This window comes from Corvus cornix, chromosome 1A (assembly GCF_000738735.6).
Source record: "Corvus cornix cornix isolate S_Up_H32 chromosome 1A, ASM73873v5, whole genome shotgun sequence".
NCBI classification, from domain to species: Eukaryota; Metazoa; Chordata; class Aves; order Passeriformes; family Corvidae; genus Corvus; species Corvus cornix.
In genome coordinates, this window is record NC_047057.1 from 19721641 (window position 1) to 19738443 (window position 16803).

Genomic DNA, 16803 nt, shown 5'->3' on the forward strand with positions numbered 1-16803 from the left:
TGACAGCTTACTTGATCATCTTTAAGGGAAAAAAAAATTACCAGCAACAAAAAGTCCTTAATACAGCCACAGGAAAACTTAAAAGGGATGAACAGATGCAATTCAAAAGCATAGAAGGCTCTTGTTAGAAACAAGATGCAATTCTGAAACAGCAAAACCAAATAGGAACAACATTCTTAAAGATTGATTCTTTTTTTCTTGGAATTTTCAAGATAAGGTATACTTTAGTCCAAGAATTTGTTTGGCTCATGAGTAATAGCCAAGTGAGATGTTCAAAGAACTGTGGGAATTGACAGCTCTGCTGACCCTAAACTCTAGATGACAACCTCAAAAAACACCAGACAAAACCCCAAACCAAAGAAAAACCCCTCAATCAAATAATTTAAAAAACCCCACAAGGATATTGCCCTCCATTTTCATCAATGCTACCGAACAACAAATTAAACGCACAATGGACTGTGAAATGCTTCCAGATCTTCCCCCAGTTAAATGTCAAACCAAGAAGCCATCTGTTAATAAACAGAGACGTCACCTCTCTGGAGTTTTATCCAATCTACTAATACATAAACTCATTCCACCACTTAGCACTCAGGATTGCCAAGGCAAATGAAGTCTTTTGGTTTTTCATCTCAACAGCTTGGGTAGGCAGAAGGTGACAACACCTGGACCACACAGCACATGCATAATCCAAGTCATGAAGCCAGCTTCGTGGCTGCAGAGTTACTGACTCTTGAAAAACTTTTTAAAAGCACTTGCAAAGACACTTCCTGCCTGTGTAAAAGGCCTTTCAGACAAAACCATTGCCATTTGACATATGTGGGGGAAAAAAAATATCCTCAGTTGTTTTTTTAGATTTGTAACTTACACCCATATGGGAGATGTGCACACATCATAACCACAACTGCAGTTTACGTGAGAATTTACTCAGTTCATGAGGGAAAAGGTCTAGCTGCTGCTGATGAGTGCCAAATCTGCACAGAAAAACTCTTCACAGCTTTAAACTACTTAATCACACAAGACTGTAAATAGAAGAGGTCAGACTACTGCTTTCATTGCCTTACTATTCAACAGGCCCAACATTAGGTTTATACCAATTCGTCTCACACTGATTAAATGAACATAGCATGTAAGTTCAACACACGCTGTTGACAACACACTACGGAAGGACAAATTAATGTTCTTCTGATATATTTAAGAGAGATGTTGCATATTTTAGACTTTCAGCTGCAATGAGCATAATCAGATCCATTAAAGGGAAACTAACTAATACAAGCTGAAGGAAATCATACCCTACTACTATTAATGATTCCAAGTGCCATGTATCTTCAGGAAAGAAGAAGCTTTTATTTGCTTTGCATGCCTAGTTTAAACCCCAGCAAAAGATTACTAACTTGTCCTGATTCAGGATACTAAACCTTAGCTTGTATTTCAATTGCACCCTTTTTACCAGATCAATGTGGTTTATATTTTCTGCCCTCTGCTTTCTCCCTATGGTTGAATACATTTGACCAATAACTATTTTCCTACAGGGCAAACACTGGTTAAAAAACTGGTCCTTCATAAATTCTAAACAGTAATGCCAATAGTAAATGTAAGAGCTAGATCTTCTTTATATACAGCTCTTAGACATCAGAAAGAGATACTATCTCTTCTCAAACTATCTAGAAGATAAACAAGAGCCCTGGGGAAAAAGATGTGAGGAGTTCCCTCCTCAAATTTTTACATATTTAAAACGCAATCAATAAGTATAGACAGAACATTAAGCCTTCTGCATCCCTTCTCTGAGACACAGAGCTATCACATTAATAATTCCTCTACATACAGCAAGATTAGCGTTAGGTTTATGAGAGCTTCCTTCAATCCAAGTCAACAAGCAGACCTAATCCAGTTTAACTAGAAATATGCTAGTCAGGTCTGTTCGGCAATTACTATGAACATACCTGGTTATAAAAATGTAAGTTCTGGAACAATTTAGTTTAAGTGCCAAACATCTCATGGATTTTTATTTAAAATCATGTTGTTCACAGGCAGCTCCCATGTACCTAATCTGGAAGAGTGGTTCTGATGGGTCTACTTGAAGGTCCAGAATTAGGACAACTTAGGGGCAAAGTTTTTCTACAGCTTCCTGGATTATTGTAGGATTGAGAAGGCTTTTAAAAAACAAAGACAGAAAGAATGACATCTGCAACATAAAGAAAACTGTAATTGTTAATACTAAAGCCATTCACTGCAAATTATGTAAATCATAGAATCATAGAAAGGTTTGGGTTGAAAGGGACTTCAAAGATCATCTCATTCTAGCACACCTGCATACCTTCCACTAGACCAGGTTGCTCAAAGCCCCATCCAACCTGGCCTTGAACATGTCCAGGGATGGGGCACTCACAACTTCCCTGGGCAACATGCTCCAGTGCCTCACCACCTTCACACTAAAGAATTTTTTCTGAATATCTAATCTAACCTACTCTCTTTCAATTTTAACCCATACCCCCTTGTCCTTTCACTACATGCTTTTGTAAATAGTCTTGCCCTATCTTTCCTGTAAGTTCCCTTCAGGTACTGGAAAGCCAGTTAGACCATTCCGAAGCCTTCTCTTTTCCGGGCAGAACAACCCTAACCCTCTCAGCCTGCCTTCATAGGAGGGTTGCTTCAGCCCACTCATCATCTTCATGACCCTCCTCTGGACTAGCTCCAAGAGTTCCACAACCTTATGTTGCTGTCAACCTGCTGCCCATGCTTCTTTGATGCAGCCCAGAATACAGCTGGCTTTCTGGGCTGTGAGTGTGCATTGTTGAGTCATGTTGACTTTCTTGTTAACCAACAGCCCCCAGGTTCTCCTCAGGGCTGCTCTCAATTCATTCTCTGCCCAGCCTGTATTTGTGCTTGGGATTTCCCCTACCCAGGTGCAGGACCCTGCACTTGGCCTTGTTGATCTTCATGAGGTTTGCACAGGCCCACCTCTCAAGCCTGTCCAGGTTCCTCAGGATGTCATTGCTTCCCTCCAGGCATGTCAACTGCACCACACAGCTTGGTGTCACTGGCAAACTTGCTGAGGGTGCACTCAATCCCACTGTCCAAGTTGCCAACAAAGATGTTAAAAAGTGCTGGTTTCAATAGCTGAGGAACATCACTTGTCACTGGTCTCCACTTGGACATCATGCCATTCACTGTTGGGGTCCCTCCCCTGCCGTGTAGCCCTGGGAGAGGGGCCCTGAGGGCACAGACACGGGGTTTCCCTGTCCCTGCTCAGCCTCGTTCCCATTGGTTGGTTTGTGTTCCCTGCGCGGGCAGAAGGACCCTTGGGCCCGTGACTGGAACAGTTCCTGGGCAGAGCTCCGGCCATGCGGCTGGAGAAATAAACATCTCTGAAACAGCTATCAAGAATCTGTCTGTCCATATATATTTCCTTTCCACGGGACGCCTGGTTTGATATATGCATGTTGCAGTATCCCCACTGCAACAATTCACTGCAACTCTAAGTACAACTCTAAGTACAACATCCAGCCAATTCCTTATCCACTGAGTGGTCCATCTATCAAATCCATGTCTCTCCAGTTTAGACAACTATACCATATGGGACAATGTCAAACACTTTGCACAAGTCTATGTAGATGACATTGGTTGCTCTTCCTTTATCCATCAACACTATCCATCAACACAGGCCATAGAAGACCATCAAATTTGTCAGGCACAGTTTGCCCATGTTGAAGCCATTTTGCCTGTCACAAACCACCTCCTTCTTTTCCATATGCTTTCACATAACTCCCAGGAGGATCTGTTCCATGATCTTGCTGGGCACAGAGGTAAGTCAGTAAGACTGGCTGCCTTCACTTTTTACTCGTGGACATTAAACTAGTGATGCCAGTTAACAAGAGAACAGGTGAAACACTAGAAATAAGGTTTTAATTGGATAACTAACTTCTTGAAGACACACTTTGATTGAATAAATCAAAACTACTAAATTCACTTGTTTTCAGGATTGCAAAGCTTTTTGACCAGGGCATGTCAAAAGTGAAGCTATAAAGGCAGAAACTTGGAATCTAACTACAAAGGTGGAGCAAGGTCCACAGTGTTTCAGGTGCCAGGTGCACTCTGTCCACTGATGAGTGCTGAGGCTGACAAGCCTGGGGAACTCGTCATGGTGCTAATCATCAATCCGTGCTGGCGCCAGCTCCCAGAAGCTGAATTCCAAAGAGAAACCAAGCGTCCCAACAAGCACGTGGCTGGTGACCACAGCTCTGCTGACACATTCCTGGGGGCAAACTCTGTCCCATGTTATGGTGGTGTCAGGCTGAGCAGTTGAGCATGGGCTGACCATCACGTTGACTCCAAGATTTTTAAATAATCATTAGTAACCTTTATTAAGCACAGACACTTTTAGACATTATGACAACAAGTAATTCTTTCCTCAAACACCTGAGATGGAAACTCAGAGAGATCCAAAAGTTATGTATTTCAGAGGTTCAACTGCAGAGACAGAAACAGAAATACTTGATTTTAACAGACAACTAAATTACTATCTGCCTAAAGAAAGTAAGCCCCAGGTCCAGAAGATACCCTGAACAGCTTTCTGGTTTGTCTGGTTGCTCCAGGGCTTGGGCAAGCATGTGTCCTCTCCCTCCTCCATCTGTCCTCTGCTTCCTCCAGGGGCAAGGACTCCATGGCCTCTTTGTAGCCAGATTTGAGCAGTTTTATGGAGAGTTAGAGAGCTTTTTGTACCATTAAGCCACTGATGGTCAAATAAAATGTCTATTTTCAACTCCTTATTTCTACATGTGTTCAATCAATTAAAAAGTAAGAGGCTAAACCACCTACTATCCAAATTCTGGCTTTTGTTATAACAGACACCCCCTCAATGACTTACTCAGGCTATGTGATTTTATTTTCAACAAGGATTAACTGACCAATGTCAAATGCAAGTTAGACTCATACTTAAACAAAACTCTTTAAGTAATACTCCACTAATCCTAGTTACCCCAGCCTTATTACAGCTAATAATACTCTTTTTCTTGTTTGTTTGGGTTTTTTTTTCCTGGTATTAGCCATTTAAATAGACACTCCACTATAAGCTGAGCCTTACAATTTCCTATGGTTCATAAGAAAACCTGCAAGAAAAGCCAAAATAAATAACCACTACTGAGTTGAACAAAAAGATAAAGGTGAAGAAGTAGGAGGAATACCACATCGAGGTTGTTTGTTTACTTAGTTCCATCTTAATTATTTAGACTCTCATCTCACTAATAGCTGTGCAGGTGCTAACTTTACTTCAAGAAGCACCCAGAGTTTTTGTTTGCATAAATCAAGTACATTTAATCAAGTGCACATTAGCTCATCAACACATTGAATCTGATGAGAAATTGCATAAGTGACAATGCCAAGCTATTTCGGTGAATATTCATGATATCTCTGTGGAACAGGCTGACTGGAGGAGAGTGAGAACAAAATGACAGTAAAAGAACGGTAGCAATTACTTTTCTAGCAGTTAATGTTTCCATTAACTGCTTGCTGGCAAGAGCTTAAAGTTGCAAGCCCCAATTTAAGCTTGTTACCTTAATTTTACAATTGTAATTCAATATTCTGAATGTGACACTAGTGTAACAAATATCTTCATTCAGTGCTTCATACAATAAATAATTTAAAAGTATATGAAAATTTCCAAATGATAGCCATTACAAAACTACAAATGCTTAGTATTACATCTTCAAAAAAATAAATAAATGTGCAAACCATTTTCTCAAATCTGAGACAGAATGTAAACCCGTTAGAAACAAGTGGGACATTTTTGTTCTTAATAGGCATTCATGAAGAGGCCTCCCTTCAAAATATAATTTGTCCTTAGTGAGCTTCTGCAAACAAGGCAAACAACTCCCAGTTTTGTAAAGCTTTACAAAGCCTTTATCCAACTTCCAACATCATCCATAGAAAATTCAGGCAGAATAAGGCTGTGCCCTTAGTGAGGATATTTTACGTAACAAGTCTTCAAGTCAGATGAACAAAGCAAGACTTAGATAAAAGAACAAAACACGTGGATCACTTTCTAATTCCTAGAATGGACAAAGGAGGAGAAGAAGAGAGGGCTGTTCAGGTGCACCGTCTATTACATCCTTCTGAAACCCAGAACCCTGTGTGCTGTGACCAAACTACCAATCCTTGTGCAGAGCTGCCTCGCTGCTGCCACTGCCCACCAAGTCCTGGTACAAGGTAGCTCACTGGACTCACGTCTACCATTCCAAAAGAATGTAGGTGCTTATGGGCTATGGTTCACAACTGCAGCTCGATTCAGCTGACCCCAACTGTTTGCCTTGCCCCTCTGTCACAACAGAGAGATATAAAGGAGATCCATGCTATCAGACTTCACAACATCACGCACTAATATGAACAGCCATAAAATACAGTTTACATTCATATGCCTGTCTGTAAACTCTGTCAGATTCAAAGTTCAACAGAAAACAACCCTGAATGGCAGAGTAACCTCTGGCAAAGGGACAGGATGAACAGCTGAATGTGTCAGCTTCTGGAGCATAAGTCAGAGTCACAAGTGTATTTACTGTGCTATGCTTCCCATGTCGTTGACAGTCCAGGAGTATCAAAGAAGCCTGGTTATCAACACTGTTGTAACAGACTATCACGAGCATCCAAAGCTTCCGTTGCACATTTTGGGGGTTCATGTTACTACAAAATACAGTATCACATTTTGATGGGTTGACCCTAGCTTTTTACAATAATCTCAGATTATTTAAACAGCTTTCGGTACCAGAAGCCACCATGCAAACTCCTTTCCCAAACACTGACACCATTTACTTTCTGTATTCGTTTAAGTCATATATTTTAAGAAAGACTATTTTCTACTTCACAGCAATCAGGCTAGGCTTTAGATCCACAAGTATTCTAGGTAAGGAGGACAAGCCATGCTAGGCATGGAAGTAGACTTCCTTCCTTTTGTTTTGGCTGGAAGCATGTTCTATTCTGGCATATCGATTGCAGGCGGCAGCCCCCGTACCCAAGTGTGCTGGATCTGTCTCACAATCTGAGAGGCAGGCGGAGCATTAAGCGTCAGCCCAACATGCATGTATAATCTCACTCCCTAGCAAACAGTGATCAGGTCTCCCAACTGATTTGCCTACAGCATGGTACACAACCCTGCTCCTGCAAGACCAGTTGAATATGTCAAGCTTTGGGGGAAAAAACAAAAAAAAAAGAGATTTTTCAGCCCAAATTTAGGGTTGATGTCTTCTGAAAAGAACTGCAAAGAAAAATGAAGTCAATCCTAGGTACATACCAGCAGCCTATTACTTACCAACCTTTGCTTCCTCCTAGATTCCATTGTAATGAGAACATAAACAGTAAAATAAGCATATATATCCCTCGAATGAATTACCTATTCAGAGTTCCCTCTGGTGTTCAATACGCTAATCATCACATTCAAGCTAACAGCCTTCTTTACAAAAGCATAAGTTCCCTCACGAGCAAGTTATCATTTGATGATGAGCTCAGCGATAGGGACAGGACCATAGTGTCGTAACTCGTGGACAAAACCAATGCTATTTTCCATCAGATTTCAGAGAGGCGATAAACTTACACTTCCTCCTTCCTCCGGTACATTCAACCGACTATCTGGTTAACCCTGAAAGGACCCAAACTGTTACAGATCCCTTCTGCCTCCCGGTGTCACCAAGACCGACGAAGTCTCGGAGAAGGCAAAGTAACAAATTACAGGTACAGCCCATCTGGACGCGGCACGCAAAGATGTTCTGCACCTCCCGAATAACTAAGCCTTGAGTCACAAGCCTTTCCAGCCTCGCACTCCCATTCGCCCGCACGGAACATGAGCAAAGTACAGTGTATCTAATTAACAGTTTGAAAAGAAAGTTTAAAGCTGCCTCTGCAAAGAGACAAAACGCGTTTGCAGGAAAATCCCAGACGAGTTCCCGAGTCGGCGGTGCGCAGGCGGAGCGCGGGGTCGGCGCCGGGCCAGGGCCAGCCGCGACACAGGGGCTGCTGACCCTGGCTGCTTCGGGGTTGCGAAACTCTCAGGGAGAGCAGCCAGCCTCCATCGAGCGGGGCGGAGGGAGCTCGCCGGACACCGGCGCTCCCCGGCTGCCCGTCGGGAGGAGCCAACTCCCCGCGCCTCCCCCACCTCCCCGCCCGGCACGGCGGCTGGGAAAGGCGCTCCGAGTCCGGAGCCGCCGCCCGGGAGCCCCTTAACCAAAACCATCTGGTCGCGGGCTGCGCGGTAGAAAGCCCCCTCCGCCCCGGCCCCTGCCGCCTACCCCCGGCCCTGGCCCCGCAGCCGAGGAGGAGTGAAGCTGCTCTACCCGCGGCTCAGCAGCTCCCGAACTGGGGGAGATGGGGAAGTCGCCGCGGAATCCGCCTTCCCCCCTCCCATCGGCGCCCCATCCCGCGGTGCGCGGCGGCAGGGCTGGGTCTGCGTTACCTTCAACAGGTGCAGGCGCCGGCGGGAGGAAGCCCGCGGGCACGGACCGTCCGAGCTGCCCGAGCGGGAGCGGCGGCCCCGGCAGCCCGGGGTGGGTGGCGGTGGGCTGGACAGAGGCGCTACGGCAGCCCCCGGCGGCCGTCCATGCTCCCGGCGGGCCCCGCCACCGCCACCGCAGCCGGAGTCAGCGTGAAGGCGGCAGCGGCTGCGGCCACCTCCGAGAGGAAGGACGAGAGCGGCGGGGAGAGAGGGAGGGGGAGGCAGAGAGCGAGAGGAGAGAGAAACCGCCCCAAGAGAAATAATCATCACATGGCGGTCACGATCCGCCGCCGCCCCCGACAGCCAGAGCCTACGCTTGGGAGCGGGGGAAAAGCTGCGAGGAGGGGACACACCTGTAGGCGCAGCACATATCCGCTGTGAGCACAATGCGAGACAGGAAACTGAAAAAACAGCCCAGGGAAGGAGAGAGGCTCCCGTTCGTCCCTCCTTCCCTCCCTCCCTTTCTCCCTCCCTCTCTCTGTCCGTCCTCCTCCTCCTCCTCCTCCTCCTTCTCTCTCCACCCCCTGCCCCCGGTCAGGATCCGCTTGCAGCGCTGTCTCATGCAGGGAGATCCAGGCGGAGGGCTGGGAGGCTGCAGCAGCGGCACTTTCTCCCCGTTTTCCTTTCCCTGTCTCTGCTTTGTTTTGCCCGCCAGCCAGGCAGACAGAGCCGGCTCGACGAAGCGGGGCCGCCCGCGGGGCCGAGTGCTCCCGGAGAACCGGGGGTGCTCCGAGCCCCGCCGGGGGACCGGGGCCGCGCCGGGCGGCAGCTCCAGCGCTGGGGGCACCGAGCCCCAGCCGCCAGTGGGCTCCTGGCGTGAGCAGCGGGGAGCGGCGGGACTGCCGGGAACTGCCTCTGGGCAGCCCCTGCCCGCGGCCGGGGTCGGCGCTTGGCCTCCGCGGCGCTCGCCAGCGGGGCGGCGGTACCGCTGGGAAAGGGCCTGTACCTAACGGCTTTGGGGTACCTGTCGTATCCCGGCGGTGTTTTGAGGACCCTCCTGAACATGTAGCAACAGTGTAATTCCCGCCCCTTATCCCCTGAGCAGTGTCTCTGAGCGCACAGAGGCTGCCTCTCTTCTTGCACACCCTTGCTGTTGAGGGGCCCAGAATATGTCACTGGCATCACTTTTACTGAACTTGAAGTACTCTAGGGTTTATCCCTGTTAGGTAAAATCTCTATAATCACAATTTCTGCGGTTTCTTTCTCCGTCTCAAGCACTCTACTAAAAAGCCTGTGTGAAAATTTCTCATGGCTTCCCCCAGAAACAGATCAACAGTTATTGCAGAGCCCACTTCCCACATGTTGTGAATACAGCATTACCCTGTCTCAACTATAGCTAATGTAGGGATAATCTATTAAAAGCAGGGATGTCTTAGAAGAACGGCTCAGGTAAGCTATGGTCAGGTTGTCTAGACTTTGTAACTTTCCATCAGCGGAATGTGGACCAGCAATGTTTCAAGGAGTAATTAATTAACTGCTCTTGGCCCTTTGAGTGCAGCTTCATTAAATGCTGTGTATGTTGTGCTCCCTACTAAAACAACAGGAGAAAGCTGGTCCAAATGCCGTGCTTCACAAACTGGAAGTTGCTGAAAAGTTGCCTTTGCATCTCAAAACAGCAACAAATACCAAATAAATAAAAACCAACTCAAAAAATCTGGTCAAGTGTAAAGTTATACTTTTGGAAGAGATGTTAAAAGTGCCTTTCAGACCCTGTCTGTGCAAAGCACCGCCACAGACTTAGCAGTGGTTTGGGACCATGCAAACATTTTATAGTGTTTTGTGGGGTTTTCCCTTTGGGATTGTACAGGGGAGGCAGATTGTGCTGGCTGAGTTTTGCTAGTCTGGCCCAGTTTTTGTGCTAATGTCCACCAGAAGGACCTTGTCCTTGTTTATTGGCTTCCTTCCTGGTCTTCACCTGACTGGGCTGAGCCACTGAAAGATGAGAAATAACAGCTCTGACATAACTGTAGTATTTCAGAAGATCTGGATTCCCCTTCTGTACTTCTTCACTTACTGGAAGAGAGAAGGGAAATCTAAAGAGAAAGAGATGGGACTTACCTAGGAAATTTGAGTTAGTTGCATCCTGCAATCTTTGTGAGGAATCCAGTAAGGAGAAACTCACAGGCTGCTAATGGGCTTGGTGATACCTGACTTTCCAGGCTGCTTTATCAACATCTGGGCTTCTGGCCAGGTTGTACCCAAAAGTTTTGGCAGAATGCCCTGGAATTACCAGCCTGGCAGCTCTCTTTGTGCCCTGGGCTATGAATCCCTGCCTTCCATCACACTCTGTCCCAGGGCCTTTTGCTGGGGTCTCTGTCACTCCTCCCCATACCCTGCCTGCTCCAAACCTAGTGATCTGCTCTCCCTACTCTAGGCAGAAGCCCACATCTGCTCCATCTGATGACCGCTGACCAGGACTCTACTTGCCACAGTTCTGCTGTCTCAAGGTGGCTGTACCCAGGTTAAATCTAAGCCTTGGCCCCCTCCCAGCTCACAATGCAGTTCCCTCTGGCTGGAATAGTTTCCTCTAGTTCCTGTTCAGCTCCTGTTGCTCTGACCTCATGACAACTTTTCTTTTTAAGAAGCCTGCCTGTGGACATATACAGAGCCAGAGCAATGGTGACAGTTTATTCAATTTGAAAGAAGAGCTGGTGAAGGGAAGCTGTGCTGAATCCTCATCCAGTCCATAACAATCCCTTGCTGTACACTTGACCTTCCTGAGCATGACAGGGATTATGAAGCTGCTCTGGAGCTTGAGGTGGCCACACAGCATCCCACCCCAGGACAGCCATCTTCTCTGCTAAGCCTCCATAAATTGGTGTTCTGTCAGATGCATGTGGGTGTGCTAAAGCAGCAGCATGGCATATTGGCCCATGCTTCTGCCAGCTGGGACACAAATGTGTGCCACAGCAGTTTGGTTACTGAATTCTGTGCTGAATTCAGCCCTTGGCCCACTTGAAAAGGTGAAAAGTGTTCACAAGATGGTCTTCTGCTCTTCCTTGTCTTGGAACCAGCACAACATCCTTCTGACCCATGGAGAAGTGATACAGGGAGATATTCCCCAGCGAACCCAGATAAACAACTGCACAACAAAACCTGCTATTTGCAGCTGAAGGATTATTTCCCTCCCTTATCATCATCTACACAAAAAGAAAAGAAGAGGTCAAATCAAATCCTAAATGCAGAGATGCTTAGAAAAGAGCAACAAGTCAAGGACTGAATGATTAACATCTTCCCAGGTTCCTGGGGATTTTCACTGCAGTCATGCACGTGCACAGGGTGTGGCTCAGGGCAGAAAGCTTTGTTCCCTCCTTCTCCAGCATCAGGATGCAGATGACAGGGCTGTATGTGAATAGAACTCTAGTCCAGATTTCAATTTCGTCTTTATTTTCTCCTTCTGCATTCCCTCTTTCTCTCCTTACTTTATCACCCATTTGTTGTTATGTGTATCCTCCTGATTTTTTTCTCTGCCTGTTATTTTTTCTCTGCGTGTTATTTTCTTTTACACTGAAAGCAACACCTATGCCTCTTCCCTTCCTGCTTCTCTTCCCAGTGCCATCAATTCTGAATTTTGTCCAAGATGCAGCCATACACAGTATCATTCCTACTGCTGAGACCTTCAAGGCCTGTGGAAAAGAGCAGAATTTTCAGCTGTTATTAAAAACACCTTTCTCCACGATCAACAGAACTAATGAAGCCAGGTTTCCTGTGGTTTCGTCTCTGACTCACTCATTGCGATAACCTCGCCTCCCATTTCTGTTTCATGTCCGATGTGACATCTCTTCTCAGTGGCGAGAGGCGGGCGCTGCCGCAGGTCCGGAGCGCCGCGTGCTGCCTGCACAGCGCGGCTGCCGGCACTGCCGGGGCCGCGGGCTGCTGCCAAGCACAGCCCTTAACAGCCGAGTTCCTCCTTCATCTCTCTCTGTTGGAAAACTAATTTGAGTCTCTAGTCGCTGATGCTCACAAATCCCTGGGAACTTAATTATCTTTGAGGTTCCTACCTCTTTTATTCGTTTGCAACTAGCCGATGTGTTCTGACATTTTTATGAGGGGTTGATGGGCAGATAAACAGTCAGATGATGGATTATCAGTCTTTAGGAAGGAAGGTTGTTGCCCTGTGGTCATGCAGATAACCTGGGAGCAACCCAAACAGCTAAAAAAGAACGTCAGATCCTTTACAAAGTTTTGAAAATTGCACTTTCTGTGTGCAGACAATTTTGATTGTCTGCATGCACAAGTCTGATCAACATCCTTAGATCCTGCTTGGGGATGTCCCATATCTCAACTCTCCTTTTGGGGGGGGGGGGGGGGGAAGAAAGAGAAAAGGATTATTCCTCATTAATCAGGAATTCATCAGCTGTACTGGGCAACCGTTGAGATTCAGCCTGCTGTAGCACTCCTGCTACCATCATCCTTGATAAGAAATTTATATCAATGGGAAAGCAAAAAGCACAAGAAGTAGGATACAACCTGAATGGATTTAGTCTCATGGCAAAGATATAAACAAAGCATCTATAAGGATTTTTCACTCTCCATCTGATGTCTCTGGTTTGGATAGGGCACTGCATCATCTTCTGCTAGTGACTGGAATGACCCAAATATACATATTTATATTTTTATAGTCCATAAATAACCCTGGGATCTACTTTTTCTGTATAAAAAGTGCCAGATAAATCTAACGTGTTTTTATTAGATTTGTGAAATGTCACTCTGCACATCCTGATATTCATGCCCTTTGCACCAAGCTCACATAGCAGATCAATTCGTATACATTTGGGGTTGTTCTTTGCTTGATGGATTTCTCAGTGTCCATTTTCCAACAATCCAGAAAAAAAATGTTTAAGGGTAAAATAATCTAAGGTTAATCGTACAATTCCCTTCATTTTTTTCCTTTGATACTAGAAAATGTTTGATCCACCCAGAGCAAGTGGGTTTTGATATTTCCTAACCAACCCTCACTTGATACATTTGTTTAAAACCCTGTGCAAAATGCTACACAGTCAGAATTTTTCTTTTGTTTAGTTTAGCAAACATTTTGCATATACTTTTTACAGATATAAATTGCTGCACAAAGGTATGAGATAAAAAAGCAGCAGGCTCTGGATACAATTTCCATGTGGAATCCATAGAAAGCCTTATATGGATGTGTGCAGTATCTATATGCATTTGCATATAACTATTACAAGCATCAGCCCTCGCAGTCAAGACTTGATGTTCTGACATTGCCCTGGCTGCACCAGGTTGTGCATGAGCCTGGTTAAGAGATCCTTGTTTAATGAAGAGGTTCATATAGGCAATGTGTGCATTTTTTAAAGCTGTCTTGAATTTTCTGGGGAATTTAATTAAAAAAAAAAATTCTAAGAATTTTCATCAGGAATTTTAGTGTTGTTTCAAAATGTAGGTAAAATGAAAATTAATATAAAATATTGACAACTAATATTTGGCCCTGCCCTTTTTTTTCCCTCCTCCTTTTGTTGTTTAAATAAGCCCTTCACAAACACACATACACACACACCCCTCTATATATATAAACCAGACAAACCAGCATTTCCAACTTTGATTAAGGCAACTGCCTGGCAAAGCACCAAAGCCATTGCTCTGCCACTCATTTTAACCACAGCCTTACTTACTTACACTTGTTGGTATTGATAATTCTTCAACTGGTTGAAAAATTGTCTATTGGGATCAGCTAACTGCCATGCAAGCTTCTATAAATATATTTATATTATAGAAAAAAACAGTAGAATCTCATTATCTACTAATATTTGAACTCATTTTATTATGGAGAGGTAGGCTATGGGAAGGCTATTACAAATAGGAGTTCATGATTACAGTGTTCAAAAGTGGAAAATCAGATTTACCTATTCTGTGCTGGAAATAATGCATCTTTTTACATCAGTAACCTCAGATACTGTGTGATTAGTATTTTCCAAATATATATTGCAGAAATTTTTTGTTTATACAATTGAAGTGTGTCTGAACTATAGCAGTTAAAATGCAGCTTAAATAATAGGAGTTTAAGATGGTACAACAGCATTAAAGAAGCATTTGTCATTTAAAAATATTTAGACCTTTCAGAATTCATCAATGACACTTCAGTTAAAAAGGAAAAATAAAGTATTGACTATTACAACAGAAGCTGTATTTTACCTTTTTATTCAAAGGAAGATTTCCAAGATAATATGTGTATTTTAAACGACTAGCTGAGCTTCCATCATGTAATGGCAACTAATCAATAAATCATGTGCCATTGTTGTAGCTCAGCATGTCGAACAGCTGCATTTCAGTGTCCACACTTGAAGATGTTGAGCAATTTTTTTGTTCTTGTATATTTCTAGCTCATTAGCCCTGATTCTAAGAGTGGTTATTTTCATGTCAATTACATTGGTAGAAAAATCACGTCTTACCTGCTTCTGCCAAAGGGAGGAGATGGAATGGGGTAATGAGCGGGAAACTTCTCTTCCTTAACACTGCTTGCCACCCCATGTGGGTTTGCTAAAGCACCTTTTCCTTGTGAGCAACATGGAAAATAAATAAATGGCATCCTGCTAGACATCCTGGATGTTTTGATGCTCATGGGAGATGGTAAAAGGATGAGTGTTTTTGAAAGCAGCTTTTGGCATACATAAATCATGAGGTTTGTACTGAGGCCTGGGACATCCAACTCGAAGGATTTTGGTTAGATAACAGCATGAAGATAGACTAATAAACTTTCAATTACCCCGCACATTTCTGTTACGTTTGCCTACCAGAACTCCAGTGCAACCTTCATCTGCCATATGGAAACTGCCCTGCATGAGTAGGTGAAGTAGGTGGCCAGTATGCATCCAAATCTCTGGTTTAAGAACAGTGGCAAACAGCTGAAAAACATTAACCTTTGGTGTGATCTCCCATTGCCATTAATCACATTTGGAGTGCCTTTGCCACTCTGTCAGAGTATCTAAAAATGTTCTTGATGAAAGTGGTTGGTTCACTTGGACTCAGGCCAGAATAAAGTGCTGTTTGTCCTCAGAGAGAGATGTAACAAAGAACTAGCCAAAGTGCAGTTGCTGTCTTTTGTCTGCAGTAAACAGCTCTACTTCATCAGGATATTGCAAAATCTCAATGTCCTCTATGCATTAGTCTTAAAAATGCCTGTTTTTTTCATGTTTTAATTTATTAGAAGATTAAGTTATTTTCTTGTGGACAATAACTCAGGATGTAATAAACCCCATGTTTATCACAGACACAGGCACATAACTGGAACTCATGCAATCTGAAGTGAATTGTGAAGGTTTGTATAGGTTTCTGCATGTACAAAACACAGATGCTCAGTTTTCCAGTGGCTCAGTTTTATGTGTGTGTGTGTATATAAATACATGTATATATGCATCAAGTCTGTGCTTGTACTCCTTTCCTGTATGCAGTGTAAGAAAGCCTGGAGTTTCATTTCCAAAGCAATTAATAGTTGAGGCTGTAGCTACATTTCATTCTAGTAATCTTGCATAAATGGTGCTCCTCTGAGAAAGCAGATCGCAAAGCCTGGAATAAAAATTGTGAGAGCTGAACAAAATTCAGTCACATTAGATCAACTATGGAACTGTTCTTCTCAGTGGCTCAGGTAAATCAGGGTTTTGGTGACCTTTTACATAGTTCTGAATGCTTCTTTCCTTCAAGGAAGCTCTTCATGCAGGGCAGTGCCTCCTCCCAAGGCTTGTCACACAAAGAGTCACCATTGGATGCAGAAGTCCCCTACCAGTGGTCTTCTGGAACTGGTGGTTTTTCTCCTGGGACCACATCTATTGTGTGACCTCACTCATGGAGGTTCACAGACCCAGGCAGCTAGAAAGGACCTCTGAGGAATTTAGAACATACCCCTGACTGGGAGCAGTACCACATACACCTATAGGTAAATTTTGACTTGTTTGTCCAGAGGAGGATCATGGAGTTGATCAGAAGGCCAGAGCACCTTTCCCATGAGGAAAGGCTGAGAGAGTTGGGGTTGTTCAGCCTGGAGAAGATATGGCTCCAGGCTGACCTTATTGCAGCCTTTCAGTACCTGAAGGAGGCCTATAAGAAAGATGGGGAGAAACATTTTAACTGGGCTTGTTACAATAGGACAAGAGGTAACGTTTTTAAATTGAAAGAGGGTTGATTTAGATTAGATAAAAGAGAATTTTTTACAGTGAGGGTAGTGAAACACCAGTACGGATTACCCAGAGAGGTGGCCAATGCCCCATCACTGCAGCCCTAACCCCATGATGTGACTCTGGGGGCAGCCATCTCTCACCTAACAGCTCGGAGCCTGAGTGGGGGGATTGAGTCTGGAGACTGTTCATCTAGAGTCATAC

General features: G+C 44.5%; 1 protein-coding gene across 5 annotated transcripts in view; it reads right to left on the bottom strand.

The window, feature by feature from the left end:
- PLXNB2 (plexin B2) overlaps window positions 1-8915 on the bottom strand; it is a 254458-nt gene extending 245543 nt beyond the window's left edge. For 3 of the 5 annotated variants that reach the window (XM_039570587.1, XM_039570583.1, XM_039570585.1), the window contains exon 1: window positions 8827-8915. The gene's annotated coding sequence lies outside the window, so the exon portion shown is untranslated. The other 2 variants (XM_039570586.1, XM_039570584.1) reach the window with 2 other exon arrangements.
- Between the last annotated feature and the right edge of the window lie 7888 nt (window positions 8916-16803).